The 13,591-nt window shown below is 36.9% G+C and overlaps 1 non-coding gene across 1 annotated transcript; it reads left to right on the plus strand.

The window, feature by feature from the left end:
- The first annotated feature begins 13,079 nt into the window (after positions 1-13,079).
- On the plus strand, positions 13,080-13,152 carry TRNAE-CUC (transfer RNA glutamic acid (anticodon CUC)). The gene has a single exon. It is a non-coding gene; the product is annotated as a tRNA-Glu (tRNA).
- Positions 13,153-13,591: the final 439 nt, after the last annotated feature.

Below are 13,591 nucleotides of genomic sequence, written 5' to 3' on the forward strand. Positions count from 1 at the left end.
TAAGTTTCTTTGACTCAGTTTGAACCTCCGTGACAAACTTATGTAAGATTTGCATGTTCGTATGTAAATCTGAGTTGTCCTGGAGGAGATATCGGAGGTCACTCAGCTTGACCTCCTCAATCTCATCACAGCGCCTGCTGAGTGACTTAATCCTTTTGTTACACTTCTTAGTTAGTGTATATAAGTCACTCAGGGTATTTACCATTTCGTTTCTAAGCAAAAGTAAGGATGTTACCTCATTGTTGTTTTCCTCCTGCTCAGAATCTCTAGAAAGGTCGGCTTGCTCGGATTGAGATTGGTCAGCTCCATCATTTGCCATGAAACATATGTTGGCTGTTTCATTTTGCTCAGCTTCAGATGATGTTGACTCATCACTGTCACTCCACGTGGCCACCATTGCCTTTTTGCTTCCATTCTTATCTTTCTTCAAATTAGGACAGCTTGACTTAATATGCCCAATTTGATGGCATTCATAACATGTGACAGGCTTGGAGCTGTCCTTTTTGTATCTGGTGTCACTGGACTCAGCTTTATATCTGTCTCCTCTCTTGTATGGCCGCTTACTATTTCTTTCATTTCTTCTGAACAGCTTTTTCATTTTTCTAGTAAACATGGCCATTTCCTCATCATCAGTTGACTCACCTTCTGTGGAGTCAGCTTTCATCACTAGTGATTTCTGTTTCTTATCCTCAGATTTTTCTTTAGCTTCAAAGTTTTTCATGGAGATTTCATGGGTCAGCAAGGAACCGATCAGCTCATCATATTTGTATGTGGTCAGGTCCTGAGCTTCCTCTACAGCTGTCTTCTTGGCTTGCCAGCTTTTGGGAAGACTTCGTAAGATCTTCTTCACTTGTTCTTCTTCAGTGAAATTCTTACCGAGTCTTTTAAGCTTATTTATTATGTTGGTGAACCTGGCATTCATTGCTGAGATGTCCTCATTGTCAGTCATCTCGAACAGCTCATACAATCGCATGTGTTGGTTCACTTTGGATTCCTTGACCTTGCTGGTGCCTTCATAAGTAACTTCCAGCTTTTTCCAGATCTCCTGTGCTGACTCACAACCTGAAATCTTATTGTATTCTGCAGCATCTAGAGCACAGTGAAGCATATTGATAGCCGAAGCATTATTTTGTAATTTTCTGAGGTCATCCTCTGTCCACTCAGTTTCACTCTTGATAACTTTCTCATTATCAACAGTTTTATAAGGTACATGTAGACCTTGAACTATTGCAAGCCATGCACTCATGTTTGTGGCTTGAATAAAGTTCTTCATCTTATTCTTCCAGAATGTATAATTAGATCCAAAGAATAGGGGAGGTCTAGTGATTGATAATCCCTCAGGGAGTATCTGTGTTGTTTCGTTTCCTAGGAGGAAACGAGTGCTATTCTCACCCATTTTTCGGGATCAGCTCAAGATTGTTAGATCTTTGAGTAGTGAGCTTAGGCTCTGATACCACTTGTTGGTCTCTAGTAATTAGTTCAAAGGGGGGGGGGGGGGGTTAGGAACTAATGTAACTTTTTCGCTTTTAATTATGCTGACTTAATGTTGTTTTAAGAGTTTGATAACTCAGCGTGTTGGTCAACACGGGCGTTTGATTAGTCAGACAGTTTTAGTTCTATGCTGACTAAGACTGCTTGACTTGAGAGTTCGGAATTGACACTTGAAAGGCCAGCTTCCAACTTAGCACTCAGATTTACTCAGTTTTATTTTTAACAATTTATAAGCTGAGTAAATACAACAAGCAACACATGCACATATATATATATATATATATATATATATATATATATATATATATATTGAGAGAGAGTTTAGAAGTTACTCAGCACGACTTATCCTGGTTCGGCCTCTCTGCCTACGTCCAGTCCCCAGTTCCTCCTGGGATTTTCAATCCAATACTGAGCTCTTTCAAGGTAGAGCACAAACCCTTTACAAGACAGTGAGTATGCAAGAGTACGTCCTCTATTCGTCTACTCAGCTCCTACTAAGTACTACAACCCAGCACTTAGATTTTTCTACCACTGAATACTTATAACCAAGTACTCAGCTCAACACTCTCAATATTCCTATTGATCACACACTTGTTCTTTTTTTTAACTAAAGAACACTTTAGATGATTACAAAACAATCAATCTAGCATTTACACAAAAAATAAAAAAGTTGGTGTAAGATCTTTTTGTATTTGAGTGCGTTCAGAATTTTCTCTCTTGTATTTTTCTTTTGATACTTGGGCAAATGATCCAAGAACTCTCATTGTCCTTTTATAGATGAATTTCTGAAGATTGGATCATTTTGCATCGGTTTAGCCGTTGTGTCCAAAACGGCTCTTTTAGGAGACAGCTTCTGGTCAGCTTCAGACTGTTCCGCCATTCCCTTCTTCTGTTTTCTTCAGGCGTCAGGTTTTGTCTTCTTGTATCAGACTTGTCTTTTTGTGCCAGTTGTCTTTTACCAATAATCCACAGACCCATGATTCTTGGAATTAGTCTTCTGTGTGCTTTCGAGGCTTCAATTATTGGTGCAGAAGATTGGCAGACTTTGTCCTTTAGTGAACGGATCTTTCATGCTGTCCTGACTATTACTCAGCTTCATCCGTTATCTTTGAATGTTCAACTTCTATGTTGAGTTCCTTCTTAGTCAGCTTCGTTCCTGTTTATTCCATTCAGAAGGAGTTTTCTAATTTAGTCAGCTTTGTTCTGGCAATTTTGAAAGAAGCTTCTGATGCTGAGTTCTACTTTACTCAGCTTCTATCCTTTCATGCTGAGTTCCGTTCCACTCAGCTTTTGGCTTATGCTGACTTCTGACCTGTCTTACTTTATATATATATTTTTGCACTTAATATTGAACAAACGGATTAGTACAATTAAATCAAAGCATTTAAATTTAATTGCCTCTTAATCATGGATGATTTTGTCAAATCAAAATCTTGTGGAAAGGTGTTTCAACAGGATCATCTTCTGAAATCTGATTGACCTTCTCTGTAGGGTTAGTCTCATCAAACTCAATATGGACTGGCTCTTCTAAGACTTGAGATCTTTTGTTGAAAATTCTATATGTTTTGCTATTTGTTGAGTAGTCCAAAAAGATGGCTTCACTAGCCTTTGATAAGTCCAAAATGTACTTATATTTACCGTATATTTCATGCCACATGTCATGACATTTTGTAGGAAGTTGATCCATTTAGCTTAGAAATACCTAGGTTAGGGGCAATTTTACCTTTGTGTCTTTGTTTTCATGTGCAGGGCTTAAACTTAACAAAATCACGGTAATTTGGTGCAAATTCGGGCTACAACAAGCAAAGTTTCGTCATACAAGATTATGTCGCTAGGAGTGAAAGTTATTTCGAGACAAGTTTTTGAGCTTAAAATTGATACTTGTCGCGCTAGAGATGACTTCTGTCTCTGGCGCGACCACCTGATGGAAAACCTACTACATCTTTTTCTTTATATCTCTGACGCGACCAGAGGAAATTATCCCTGATCTCCGGCATGACATAGGCCATCTTTGGTGCGACAGAGGGTAAATTCGAGCAGAAAAAAAGATTAACTCAATCGTTCTTATCCATTCTACTTCACCAATGGTCGTATACGTTCACAAATGTCGTGTTTGATCATCCAAAAGTTATGACTCTTCGTCAACGAACATAACTCTTGAAACATGCCTCTTGAACACCTATAAATATCCCCTATGCCTACAGATTTCAGACACAATAACATAACACACTTCATATAGATATTTTTATACTTCACTACACCTGAAGTTCACCCGACTTACCATATATTCCAGCCGAAATTCCTCAAAGAATTCAGTGATTTTCATTCATGTTCTTAGGCATTGTAGTACTGATCGAGAGATAGACTTTGTTCATCAATTCATCGAGGAGAAGATGAGCAAGAATTCCCCGAGGCTTGACACACCTTACGTGAAGAGTAAAAAGGATTGACACCCCTCTTTTCCCTAATCGTTTCAGTTCTGTTTAACTTTGATTTTCCGTTGTAATTTGTATGAATGCTATGACAAATATATTAAGTAATTATTATTCTACATATGATTATGTTCTTGGTTGTTGAATGGTTGAAATGCTTAGTAGGAATTTACAAGATTGTTATTAAGTTGAAATTATTCTAACACTCACGACTTACAATTTAGTAATCTAGGATATGTCCAGTTAATAAATTGTAATCAAAACTACTTGTGTGATAGTAATTAATTAGACGAGATTGTCTAGGATAGGTCCAGTAATCTTTATAATTAAAGTCTCATAAGGATAACATATTTGCAAGTATCGAGAGATCATAATATGTTATATCAAAGAATTGGTTGATTGTATATAGTTTGTTTTGTTATAGTAATCATTATTCTTAAAATGAATGGATGTCTCTGCCTAGAATGTAAATGTTAATTAGGAACTAATGTTGGTTTTGTGAATTAGAGTTAGTGTAACTTATAGAAATTGTTGTTAATTAATTATCAAATCATGAAATTATCATTAATAACTATAAATGGAAAGAAAATGAATACGTATAAGAAGCATAAGTTGGCATATAATTCCATCTCTGTGGGATCGATATTTAAGACTACAAGCGAAACTGTACACTTGTAGAAATAACGCAATAGCATTGGAATCAAATTTGGCAAGATTGTCTTTAGTGTTTAAAATAAAACATTTGCAACCAAAGGCTCGAAAATAACTTATGTTAGGTTTTTGTCCTTTCCAAAGTTCATATGGGATTTTTCTCAGTATAGGTCTGACTAGAGCCCTATTGAGTATATAGCACGCTGTGTTGACAGCTTCTCCCCAAAAGTACTTTGGAAGCCTATGTTCACTCAACATTGTCCTGACCATTTCTACCAGAGTTCTGTTCTTCCTTTCAACTACCCCATTTTGTTGAGGAGTCCTAGGAGCAGAAAAGTTATGGTCAATGCCATTGGTTTCACAGAATTCATCAAACAGTTGGTTCTTGAATTCTCCACCATTGTCACTTCGGATATGAGCGATTTTTAAGTCCTTATCGTTTTCAATTTTCCTACACAGGGTTGAAAGCATCTCAAATGTTTCATCCTTGCTACTGAGCAAGATGACCCATGTATAACGAGAGAAATCATCTACATTGACTAAGGAAAATCTTCTACCACCCAAGCTCAATGGCTGGACTGGCCCGAAGAGATCCAAGTGTAGTAATTCCAAAGGACGTTTGGTTGACACAATATTTTTACTTTGAAAAGATTTTCTTGTTTGTTTCCCATACTGACAAGTGTTGCACAATCGATCCTTTTCAAACTTAAGTTTTGGCAATCCCTCAACTAGTTGCTTTCTTACTAATTTGGCCAGGAGGTCCATGCTTACATGACCAAGTCTCATGTGCCATAACCAAGAATTTTCTTCCTTAGAGACTAAGCATATTTCTTTTGAAAACTTCTTTTCCAAATTCAGCATAAAGACATTATCAATTCGAGGAGCAGTTAGAATTAACTCATTAGTCTTGCTCTCAATAATTTGACAACCAGAGGCATCGAATATAACTTTTCTACCGCTGTCACACAGAGGAGCTACGCTCAATAGATTGTATTCAAGCCCTCTGACTAGGGAGACATTTTCTATATTTGGGTTTCCACATATGGTTCCTGACCCTACTATTTTACCTTTGTTGTTGTCTCCAAAACTTACACTTTCTCCACATTTGTGCACAAGTGTGATGAACTGAGTTTCATCACCATCATATGCCTTGAGCATGCACTGTCAATATACCACAATTTTGACTTCTCAGCACACCTCAGGCCTACCTGCAATGGAACTAGTTGCTTTTAGGTACCCAAATCTTTTTGGGTCCTCTTTTGTTAGGCTCAGCAGGTAATAGGTTATATTTTACTCGGCGGTGACACATTTTAATTGTGTGGCCTTTCTTCCCACAAAAGTCACAGTGGACATTGTGTTGAGGATACCATCTTCGCTGACTAGTACCTTGGTACTGAGCGTTCTGATGGAAATTCTTTTTATTCGGAACCTTGAGTTAGTTCTGAATTGATGTGATGTCCTTCTTGAGTTTCTTAGAATCCTCTTGGACTTCTGAGACAAACCTATGCATGATTTTGAGATTTTCATCTTACCTGGTATTATCTTGGAGGAGATGTCGGAGGTCGCTGAGTTTGACTTCCTCAATCTCATCACACCTCCTACTGAGTGCTCTTTCTTTCTTGTTAAATTTTTTAATAAGAGAGTAAAGATCACTCAGTGCATTTATCATTTCACTTCTAAGGACAGGGAGAGATATTACCTCAGTAGCTTGCTCATCATTCTCAGATGCATAAGAGGGTTCAGGCTGCTCAGAGGCACATAGCTCATCAATCTCATCAGCCATGAAGCAAATATTTGTTGTCTCAGTGGCATCGGCTTCTGAGGACAATGACTCATCACTGTCACTCCAAGTTGCCACCATTGCCTTCTTTCCATTCTTCTTCTCTTTCTTCAGAGTCGGGCAGCTTGACTTAATGTGGCCAAGTTGATGACATTCAAAGTAATTAATTGGCTTTGAGTTCTCTTTTCTGACTTTGTTGTCACTGCACTCAGCTTTATATTTGTTGTAGTTCCAATATGGCTTCTTTCCATATTTTTCATTCTTCTGAAACATCCCCTTCATCTTTCGAGTAAACATAGCCATTTCCTCATCATCTGAGGAGTTGTTGTCAGTGGAGTCTGCCTTCATGATAAGAGACGTTTGCTTCTTGTCTTCTGACTTCTCCTTGACCTCGAAGTTTTTCATGGAGATCTCATGAGTCGGTAGAGATCCAATAAGCTCATTGTATTTGTACGTGGTCGATTCCTGAGCTTCCTCAACAGCGGTCTTCTTTGCTTGCCAACTCTTTGGAAGGCTCCTCAGTATCTTCTTGACTTGCTCCTCTTCAGAGAATTTCTTTCCAAGTCTCTTGAGCTCGTTTATAATATTGGTGAATCTTGCATTTATCTCAGAGATGCCTTCACCGTCATTCATCTCAAACATCTCATATAGCCTCATATGTTGGTTCACTTTTGACTCTTTCACCTTGCTGGTTCTTTCATAGGTGACCTCGAGCTTCTTCCAGATTTCTTATGTTGACTCACATCCTGAAATCTTATTGTACTCTGCAACATCTAATGCATAGTGAAGCATATTGATAGTCAAAGCATTATTTTATAGTTTCTTGAGGTCATCCTCAGTCACTTAGCCTCTTTGACAACTTTTACATTGTCAATAGTTTCATAGGGAATGAACGGGCCTTGGACTATTGCTATCTATGCACTCATATTCGTTGCCTGAATGAAGTTTTTCATCATGTTCTTCCAAAAGGTATAGTTTGACCCGAAGAACAGTGGAGGCCAAGTGATGGACAAGCCCTCAGGTAAGATCTAAGTTGTTTCATTTCCTGGGAGGAAACGAGTGCAATTGGCAACCATAACAAGGATCAGCTCAAGATAGTGTTATCTATTGAGTTGAGCTATTGGAGCTTTGATACCACTTGTTGGTCCCTTGTAATGTGAGAATTAGTTCCTAAGGGGGTTTAAGGAACTATTTAAATTTTTTCTCTTTAAAGACTGGCTTGTTTCTTTTCACACTTAAGATTTTTCACTTAATTGCTAGCACAGTGATATTGAGTGAGGTCATAGGCAGCTTTAGTAAATCGAAGACTAAGGCTGCTTCTAACGTTGAGTCAGGAGATAGCACTTGAGAGTCTATTCCAGAGCTCAGCACCAAATCACACAACTCAATATGTATTCAGCTAAACGCTTTACTAGGCACAATAAAAAGCAAGTAGATAAGGAGTTAAGGGTTAGAGAATGTTACTCATCAGTTTTATCCTGGGTCGGCCTCCTACCTACATCCAGTCCCCAGAATTCTTCTGAGCTTTAATCCACTACTGAGCTCTTTCGGGTAGAGCATAAACCCCTTACAATAGTTAGTGAGTATACAAAGTACCTTCCTCTATATCCTATACTCAACACTATTCTACCTCTGAGTGCTAAAACCGAGCAACTCAGAGTCTCCTAACAATTTTAGAATTGATAAAGGTTTTGTTCTAAATACACAGAACACTTTGAATGATCTAAAATCTAATCTTTTACACAAGAATAAGAATGGCTGTAAGATTGCTTTGGTTTGCTTTGGCACAGAACTTCAAGTAGGAATTTGGTCAGCGTTTCGACTTGGTGAAGATCTGCATCGAATGAAGCAAATGAAAGGCCTATTTATAGTGACACCTTGAGCCTTCGGTCATTTTAAAATTCAAAATAACCGTTGGAGGGAAACGGCTCTACTGTCCCTTTCACTCCTCAGTGCTCAGTGTCTTTGGCCAATGAGAACATAGTCTTTTCTGTCTTGATCGGTTCTTCATAAGCTTTTGGTCAGTACGCGTCAGGTTGTCTCTCCAATTATGGTAAAGATTCCAAGACAGCGGAACGACAAATGTTCTGGCTCTACTGAAGTTTTCCTTATTTGGGTAGCCTTTGTCTCCAAGTATGCTATGTCAATTTCTGCTTTGTCTTTTTGTCCGATCAACTCAGTGGCTTCATTGTGAAGCAGTTATCAAGTCTTCTGGATCCTTCTTCTTGCTGGGTTGAGCTGATTCATAAGCTTTGGATCTGTTTTGACTTTGCTTGGGCCTTGACCTTGCTTAATGGGCTTTGGGCCTTGGTCTTAATGTATTTTACACTTATGGATTAAATACTTAAACACACTTGAACAAACACATTAGTAACAATTAAATCAAAGCATTTAAATTTAATGTGTTGGAAAATATTAACTTATGGATTTAATTCTAATTTAAATAATTTTGTCAAATCAAAATCATTGTGGAAATGTGTTTCAACAATGCATTCACTCTTATGGAAGTCCAAGAAGTACCCATTGCTCCTCCTTGATATATTCTTGAGCTTAGCTAGATACTGGATATGCATCTTGTTGTCCTTAATGTAGTATATCACCTTATTTTGGGGAGCATTAAAAAGGATAGAGGGCTTGCCTCTTTGCTCCCAATGCTTCTATTGGTTTTTCTTTTGTAGTCTCTTTCTGTCTCTTTCTTTGAAGGCTTTTGCTCATTAGTTGGACTAAGGCGATCCTTCAGCAAAGGGTTTAGTGTATGCTCATCCCAATGAGTGTAACTCCTTGCTTTCTTCGTTAAGTTTTAGAAGTATTAGGGCTTAGATGTAACAATACTTTGTTGCAGAACCCTGTTTTGGCAGTTTCCTTCCATAGAATCCATTACACCTCCAACATTGAACTCCTTGATACAGATGGCTAGAACCTGAAATCACTCGATAAACAAGGCCAAAGTATCCCTTTCGGTTTGGACTATTCAATTCAGATCTTGCATTGTTTTACCCTTAGGGATGGATGTCATAAAGTGGTCAGCAAGGATGAAGTCATCTAGTTGAAGCTAATGGAACCTAGTAAGAGTTGCTCAAACTAATAAGCTACCGAATCCTTGATAATAGTTTGGAAAAGGTGACAGATAACGACATCGGTGGCTGTTGTTGCTTCCATCATTCGCCTGCAAATCTTTACGCGAGCTGTTGGATCCCCAGCACCATTGTATTCCTTGAAAGTGGGGATTCAAAATCCCCTAGGCATCGGCTGACGCCTAATCTCTGCAGAAAATGGGGGTGCATGTGTCATTTATCTCCAGAGGTTCTACTTGTGCCCCCATCCCATTCCTGGATTCCTGAAGTTCCTTTTGTATGATATCATATATCTAACAATTGTTGATGGGTATGTTATCATCCTCCTCCTTCGACCTCTAGCTTCCCCCCAACCGCTCACGGACTGGACGACGCCTTTGAGATTCTTCTTCATCCCCAACATCTCTTTTTTTAGAATACTGCCTAAGCTCCTACTTCACACTGTCTCTGGCTCTTTTCTTCGCCTAGGAATTTATGGTGACAAGTCATTGTAATGGTCATATTGGAGCCTAATAGACCCATTACATACACCATTACATGCCTTTCATACTGACGGACTGCGTGTTTTGGACCGCTATCTCTAAGGTGATGGGCTCCTTTCATATTGTGTTGCCGATCGGAGGGGATGCAGAATTATGGCACAAGTGTTTTCGCGATTGGCACGATGTACAACCTCCTCTGCCACTCTTTGTGTTTCCCTTATCTACGTCATTTCCGCCGCGTGCTCAGCTCTGAAGCCATCTGTCTCGTGATGAGCTTGGTTGAGGTTTTGGCTAAATTGCATGTTGATCTTGTCGAGGAGTTGCCGGTGTTGAGGATCCATAGGTTCATTATGGCATTGGTTATGGGAGACCAATCGAGAATTCGACTGGGATTTTGCTATGCCCTCCTCTTGAATGACTAGCCTAGGAGGCCAGCTAGATGCCGCTCCTTGAGCTAATTCTATTGGTGGAACTATTGCTCTCCTAAAGAATGAATAAGTTCCACGCTTACTGTACCAATGATGTCGTGGTATCTGAATGGTCTTCTAGAACATCCTCCCTTGTCATGAGATAAGAATTACAACTGGTCAGAGAGGGGCCGACGTCCGACGAACCTGCTCCGATGCTCAAGTTAGCAAAGATTGAATGAAGGATGAAGATAATCAAAGTATTGATCATTGTTGTGTTTACATATCTCATATATATCATAATACCTTTTCTATTTATAAATGGCTATCAATGGTGATCTTTGTCATTCTAGGAATGCGTCTTAATAAGTCATCGAATACATGTCAGCCTTCAGTTGGCTCTGCCAAGCTCAAATTGTGATGGAGTCAGGTGGTCCATCCTCCTCCTCCAACATGATGTAGTCATGTGGTGCTCCTCCCCCATCCCATGTGTCCTTGTTTCATTAAGTTCGAGGCTTTCAGACCTCTGAAGTGTCAAGCAGCGCATTCCATCCTTTGTCTCATGTCCATTGCACAACCGTTTATTTTGATCCAAACGTTGCTCTTTTTTAACCGTATGGTTACTAAGACGGAAAGTGGAGATTCTTCCACGTGAATGAAGGGTGTTGTGCGTATATTTAGTGAATATTACTTTCTCCAGATCAGACGGTTCATATGAATCTTTTAAATCTAAAGGTTGACACTAATTCACATGTAAAAGATATTTTCATGAAATATTCTTTAGAATATCAACCGCTATTGTTGTAAACCCACTATACCAAAGAGTTCAAAATCATTTCCCTATCCTCAAATCATAAGGTCGTGCCCATATATATGACTTTTGTCAAACACACAATACAAGACGCAGGGCGCACATTGCAAGTGTACTTTCCTTGACTTCACACAATTGACATAGTTATATCTCTTAATGAAATCCGATTTCAAAGTTCTATATATATTTATTTGAGAATAGTTATAATATCTATATTAATTTAGGCAAATGATATATACAACCCTAAGGGTTGTATATAAGCATTAATTATCCATGTGTTTTCTTATATTTTCAATAAAAAAGAGAATTAATTGTATTGGAAATATAACAATATATTATGATAAATGTATTTAAATATTTAAGTATTAAAGTATCAACAAATTTTAGATATTGGAAAACAAAAATAGCACTAATAATAAAAATTTTGAGGTTCTTATTTACAACCCTTAGGACTGTAAATATCAGGACCCATTAATTTAATATAATGCATGTTTGAAAATTATGTGGCGACTCATAGTAAATAGGTAAAAATTGGTTATTAATTAAATTTGAGAAAAAACAAAAAACAAAATAAAATAGAAGCAAAAACTTCACAAGATGGGATGGGATATAATTTCATAAAAGCAAACCCATCATAATTCAGTTAGAGATTATCTAATTTAAATCATGTGCAACATTATGGAGCACCGACACTTCATTTTTTTGCATTCTTTTTTATAATTATCTTTGTACAATTTTTATACATTTCAAAAATACCCAAAAGTACAATAAAAAAAAATAAAAAAAAAATAAATAGGGAATTAGATTTTATCAAAAAAAGAAATAAACATTTCCGAAGTTCAGAACTTTGGAATCCGTAAGTGTACAATTCGGACTTTTTGGAACCAATGTCATGAATATGCCTACATTATTTTATTTGCTTGTCTATTTGTTATATATGTTTTTTTTTTTTTAAGGGTAATTAATTTATTAGTCCTTATATTTTGAGAAAACATATTGTTTAGTTTCTGTATTTTTAAAAATATATGGTAAAATCCCTAACGTTTTTCTCGGTGAACTGTTTAGTCCGTAACATTTTTCTCGGTGAACTATTTAGTCTTTGCCGTTAGACTCTCATGAAGATTCTGTTAGTCAATTTGGATTTGCGTTCTTCTTTTCCTTTATTTCCTTTTCCTTTAAACTCTAATGCATCTGAAATCAACTTTGAGTGTTCTTCTTCTTGATTTTCTTCTTAATCGTTCAAATTCATAAGCATTGAGTCTGTTCTTTTTCTTGTTCTCCATATAAATAGCTTCTTCTTCTAAATTGGATTTCCTTTTCTGAAGTTTGAAGGTAAATAGTAAAGGATAATTTAGTCATTTCCGAAGTCATAAACGGTAAAAAATCTAATAAATAGACGGAATGACTAAACAGTTCATTGAGAAAAAAGTTAGGATATTACCATATGTTTTTGAAAATACAGGGACTAAACAGTGTGTTTTATCAAAATATAGGGACTAATAAATTAATTACTTTTTTTAATTACTAGATCCACCTAATGATTTTTTTTTATTTAAATGCCCATATAATAATTGATTTTTCTATTATAATGCCCTCTACACCACCATAATCAAAAGATATTACCTGAATAATGATGCCATGGTAAATGATTATTTTATACTTGATAAGAAGATTAATGAAGAAGTTTTTAATTTAATTAATTAATTAGTGCCACTATGAAACCGACATTTATATAAACTTACTTCACATGCATGTGTACAGTAACTATGTCAATGTTTTTCATTTTTATATTATTTTGGGTCAAATATACATTGACTTTTCACCTTAACCTTTTTTGACACGCTTGAAATAAAATAAAGGAATATTTATCATAGGAACTTGCAATAGGTAATATATGATATAGGATTACATCAATTAATAAAGCTAAGTTAGAATAGCGTCTAAACAACAATCCGCTGTAGTCTAGTTGGTTAGGATACTCGGCTCTCACCCGAGAGACCCGGGTTCAAGTCCCGGCAACAGATTTTTTAAGTTTTGTCTTATATTGTTTTTTTTTTTTTCAAATGAATGTAGAAAGAAGTTTTATCTTATGTTTTGTCTTATATTGTTTTTTTTTTTTCAAATGAATGTAGAAAGAAGTTTTATCTTATGATTGTGTTGTTAAATTTTCTGGATTGCTATTCGTCGCTTCTATTTTTCTTACCGTCGCCTCCTGTTTGACATTTTTGCCCTTTTCATTTTTCATTCAAAAAAATGAAATTCTCTCAACCCCGAAGAACAAAACGAAGAAAAATCATGCCTCCAAAACAATGAAAAATACTTGAACATCTAAGTTTCGTATTAACCAATAATCTGAAATTTAACGAATTTAACTTGAAACGAACTTTTTTTTTTGGTTGAATTTACTCTAAACGGGTAGCCTATACGGTCCGATCCATGGACCGACCGTATGAACTACCAGTT

Source organism: Euphorbia lathyris, chromosome 5 (genome assembly GCF_963576675.1).
Source record: "Euphorbia lathyris chromosome 5, ddEupLath1.1, whole genome shotgun sequence".
Lineage (NCBI taxonomy): Eukaryota > Viridiplantae > Streptophyta > Magnoliopsida > Malpighiales > Euphorbiaceae > Euphorbia > Euphorbia lathyris.